The sequence below is a fragment of the Nicotiana sylvestris genome, chromosome 3, assembly GCF_000393655.2.
Source record: "Nicotiana sylvestris chromosome 3, ASM39365v2, whole genome shotgun sequence".
In the NCBI taxonomy this organism is placed as follows: domain Eukaryota; kingdom Viridiplantae; phylum Streptophyta; class Magnoliopsida; order Solanales; family Solanaceae; genus Nicotiana; species Nicotiana sylvestris.
In genome coordinates, this window is record NC_091059.1 from 25,383,608 (window position 1) to 25,388,800 (window position 5,193).

At 42.5% G+C, this 5,193-nt stretch overlaps 1 pseudogene; it reads left to right on the forward strand.

Moving 5' to 3' along the window:
- The first annotated feature begins 334 nt into the window (after window positions 1-334).
- LOC138887156 (uncharacterized) lies at window positions 335-1,957 on the forward strand (annotated as a pseudogene).
- The last annotated feature ends 3,236 nt before the right edge of the window (window positions 1,958-5,193 follow it).

A 5,193-nucleotide genomic window follows, 5' to 3' on the forward strand; every position in this document is an offset into this window, starting at 1 on the left:
CGGGCCCAGCTATTTTTGAAAAAAAAAAGAAGGAAAAGATAATGAATAAATAAAAATATGGGTACATAAATGTCGTTGTGTTGTCATAAGTAAGGCAATGACATTCTTGTCCAAAATATGCCGAATGTCCCCAAAAGGGCACCGGAAGGCCGTTTTTTCAAGAACATCTGCCTTTGGTGATTTTTTTAAAAAAAGAAAATTCTAGTCGGTTAGCAAACACAGCCTTTAAATCTTCTTCATCGAAGTGCTTTTTTTTTAGAAATATTGATGATTTTTTTTTTCAAAATGAGTCTTGATTTTTGTTTTTAAAATTAAAATCACTCACAGGTACAAAATGAGCACCATCCAAAACTCACCATTCACAGATGTAGATGAGTTTCTATTTCGGCTTCAAATGTGGTGGTATGAATTAGGAGGAGATGGTCAGGAATGGGTCATTAAGTATTTGGGAGCTCTCACAGATATTATGAAAGTTAAACCACGCGATGATTTGATTACGACATTAGTGACTTTTTGGGATCCTATTCACAATGTCTTTCGCTTCTCTGATTTCGAGCTTACTCCCACTTTAGAAGAAATAGCTGGATATTCTGGTTTTGACGGAGATTTGAGAAACCAGAATCTTATATTCCCAAAAGCTCCCTCTGTACACCGATTCTTTGGTCTTCTGAATATCAGTAATCAAATCAGAAAGAGCAACGTTGTCAAAGGGTGTTGTTCTTTCAACTTCCTATGTTCAAGGTTCGGAAAGCCGGATGGATTCGAAATTCATGAAAAGGGCCTTACTAACAAACAAAACAAGGACACCTGGCAGATTCACCGTCGCTTCGCTTTCATGGTGGCTTTTCTGGGAATCATGGTCTTCCCAAACAAAGAGCGGACGATTGATATTCGCATAGCCAGAGTCGTACAAGTCCTCACTACCAAGGAACATCACACTCTTGCCCCGATCATTCTCTCATACATTTATCGGGCGTTGACTTTGTGTAAGTCTGGGGCAAAATTCTTCGAAGGGTGCAATATTTTGTTGCAAATGTGGTTGACTGAACATCTCCGACATCACCCCAAGTTCATGCAGTATGGTCCGAGCAAGGACAATTTCATTGAGAGTTATGAAGAAAGAATAAAAGATTATAAATCTCCAGAAGGGGTGGAAGCCTGGATATCCCATTTAAGATCTTTAATGGCAAGTCAAATTGAGTGGACTTTGGGATGGCTCCCGGTAAGAGAGGTGATACACATGTCAACCTTAAAGAGTTATTTGTTGTTGTTGGGTTTAAGAAGTAACCAGCCGTATGCGCCATAGAGAGTTCTAAGACAGCTAGGGAGATACCAAGTGGTGCCTGATGATGAAGATTTGAGTGTGCAAGTGATTGAGCTACACCCTGAAGCCACACTCCCTGATGCTTTAATCCAACGAATTTGAAATGGTTGTCGATACTTGAAAGATGATACCCAAGTTCCAGATCCTGCAAAAGGTGAGATAAATCTGGGTTATGCTAGGTGGTTTGAGAAAAGATCTCGTGTGGATGATGCACCAGAACCCGATCCCAGAAGGCCCATAAAAAGCCCGCATATCCAAGCCTTTGATGACAAAATTCAAGAACGGTTGGCTTGGGGTGAAAAGGAAAAGGGGTACAAAGAAACTATTCATACCTTAGAAGAAAGCCTGAGGAACCTCAATTTGGAGAAAGACTTACAAGCATAAGAACCAGAAGGTGAAAAGAAGAGTCTGATTTGCGAGAATAAAACTCTCCGCGCTCAGTTTCAACAGATGAAGAAAGCCTTTGAAGCGCCGGTGAGAAGATGGAAAGATCAAAAAATCATTTCCAATCTGATGGAAAGGGTGCAAGATTATAACTCCATTTTGGCAAGAACCGAAAAGGCGTTAGATAAAGCTAAGGAAAAAATCATACAGTTGAATGAGGAGGCCAAATCTAGTAAAAACACCAAGTAATGAGATTTGAAGAAGAAATGGCTCAATTCGAGAAAGACAAGGATCATCAGATACGTTCAAAGGCTCAGCTCCATGCACAATTGGAAGAAATGAGAAGGTACAACAGAGAACATCAGCATGCATATATTGATAGGGAGATAGCACAGGCAAAACTCGAGCAGGCCAGACTTCGGGCTCAATTGGAGTCGGCTTTAGATCGCGAGGGCCACATAAGATATATAGCCACCACTCCCCAACAGCAATTACAAAACCAAGACCAAATCTCCAAGATTTCAGAGCACAAATCCATGATTTGGTCGTTTATACCTCTCAAAGTTAAGTGAACTACCAGGGGATGGATTATGAAAGGTTTTTGGAGCATGCGCCTACTTTTGCCCGTCATCTTGTAGTAGAGTTAGAGAGGATATACCGTACATTAGGGGGTCAGCCGGGTCAAGCTCCGCCATGAGCAGATGTTCCAGTGATTGAAAGCAAAAGATTATGGAGTGAAGCATAGTCATAGTTGTTAAAACTTTTCATATAATAGTCATGTTTTAGTTTGAGTACATGTTGAGTCTTTTAAACCATTTTCTTAAAGTGTTGTCCAAATGTAATGTCATTTCTGTCTTCGTACTGTTTCGTTTGTTAAAATAAATAAAAATAATAATTGTTTCCACCAGAACTACGCTCAGTCTGATTCATATGGGGTCATGATACGTACGTAGGCAATCTCTATAGGATTCGACCACAACCAAAAGGAAAATAGGCATGAGTGACAGTAAAAGGAGATGTCATAAATAAGAAAAGCCAGGATGATACAAGCAAGCAACCAAGCAAATTCATGATAGAAATGACTAATTGCCTAGGTGCATTGCATTCCTATGTGCGGTTGTTTATTTGTTAAAACTCTAATCACTAACAAGTTTGGTTGTTGTTTCCAGAATTCAAGCAGTTAGTTCACCTAAGCATACTGGAAACCCACCCATACCAAACCAGATCCAAAGGTGAAATAATCATGTCTATCCCAGATGTAGACACCAGTGTCATCGAAGGAGAAGAGTTGGACGTTAACGCCATGAAAAAAGAGATGTACAAATTGAAACAACAAATGGCCGAAATGTATCAGGCCTGGGCTAAAGGACAATTGCCATCCACTTACCCGGTTAACCCTAACTTCACTCCACCACCGGCTCAAACTCAGGATCATCCAGTCGCCGATCTATCCCCGAGCTTTCCCATTTACCAACACTATCGGGGCACCACTTATCATACACCACAATCTCCATCCCCTAAACCAATTCCATACCCTCCTCCACCAGTAACTCCTGTCTTCGTAGCACCTCCATCAGCTACACTCCACAAATCTCCTAGAGAGCCTATGTTCCAGACCCAGGACAACCAATACTACCCCCCGGAGTGCACTTTCAAAGCTCCAGAAACCCATTCCTATACTCCTTGCTTTGACCTCCTGATAGAAGCTAATAAACCAGTCAAAAATCCCGAACAGGAGGAGATGTTAAAGAAAGTTAAAATCTTAGAACAATAATTCAGAGACATGCGGGGATTGGGAGGGCAAGTAAGCGTAGCCTACAAGGACCTATGTCTGTTCCCAAATGTGCAATTACCGGTAGGTTTCAAGATGCCCAAGTTTGATCTATACAACGGGTACGGTGATCCAGTAGCCCACTTGAGGGGTTTTTGCAGCAAGATGAGGGGAGCGGGAGGAAAAGATAAATTGTTAATGGCTTACTTCAGTCAGAGTTTGAGTGGATCAGCATTGGAATGGTATACCCACCAAGACCATGGAAGATGGTACACGTAGGATGATCTGGCGCAAGCATTTGCTTGTCACTTCCAATACAATCTTGAGGTCATTCCAGATCGACTGTCCTTGACTAAACTGGAGAAGAAGCACAATGAAAGCTTCAGAGAATATGGTTTCCGATGGAGGGAGCAAGCAGCAAGAGTAGATCCCCCAATGAAGGAAAGTGAGATGGTAGATTACTTCCTACAGGCTTTGGAACCTACTTACTATGGCCATTTGGTCTCCGCTATGGGAAAGTCATTCAACGAAGTGGTAAAGATGGGGGGCATGGTAGAAGAGGGCCTCAAGTCGAATAAAATCATGAGTTATTCGGCTATCAAAGCGACTACTTGGGCTATTCAGGGCGGCATAGGAGGGATTGGGAAAAAGAAGAGAGAGGAAGCAGCGATGGTTGATTCAAGAACTTGGTCCGGATCCAGAGGTTCACCTTACCACTACAAGAAACCTCGACCCCACCAACAAACTTATCACCACAATCCACCCCAACACTACTATCCCCCACCAGAACCTTATTTTTTCGTCCACCATGCACAAGCATACAACCAACCTCCTGCCCACACTCAATGGCATGCTCTCGTCCTACAAAATACTTATCCACATCCAAGAGCCTACCAAATCACTCCCGGACCAAGTTTCCGACCTAGTCAAGCATTCAAGGGTGAAAGGTTGTAGAAAAAGAAAACCTTTACTCCGTTGGGAGAATCATACACTAGTCTGTTCCACATGCTAAAACAACTAAACATTCTGAGGCCGATACAGTCCAAACTGCCAAATCCTCCTCCAAAAACCTTGACTATACTATCAGCTGTGAGTATTATTTTGGTACTCCAGGTCATGACACAGAGAAGTGCTGGCACTTGAAAAGTGTGATACAGGAGTTCATTGATACCAATAGAATTGAAGTTCAAGCTCCCGAGGCACCCAATATCAATAGGAATCCAATGCCAGCCTATCAGGAGGTGAATATGATTGAAATAGTGCATGAGGAAGGGGAACCCAAGAAGCCATCACAAACTATCATGATGATTCGGTCCAGTGGAGTCAAGACAGATGAACAATCAGCAGGTGAGGAGTCAGTGCTCAAGTCGAGCAAATAGAGTGTTGGGCCAGTTGTAGCAATTGAGAAGGGATCTTCAAGCAAGGTTGCAACAAAGCAGGGAGAGGTGAAGGTGGTTGTACCCGAAGCAGCCAGCAAACTCGTCATAATCATGGAAGGTGCCCGCGCAGATCGGGTTATTATCAAGCCGGTAACCCAGTTACCAATAATCAACAGCAAGGCTATTCTATGGAATTACGAACGGGTAACAGTGATGTACAAAGGGAAGGAAGTCAAAGAAGAAGTCTGTGAAGCGTAGGGTTTGACCCGCTCGGGAAGGTGTTTTACTCCTGAGGAGTTAAGAAGAGCTAAAGATAATCCAGCGCTAGTAAAGAA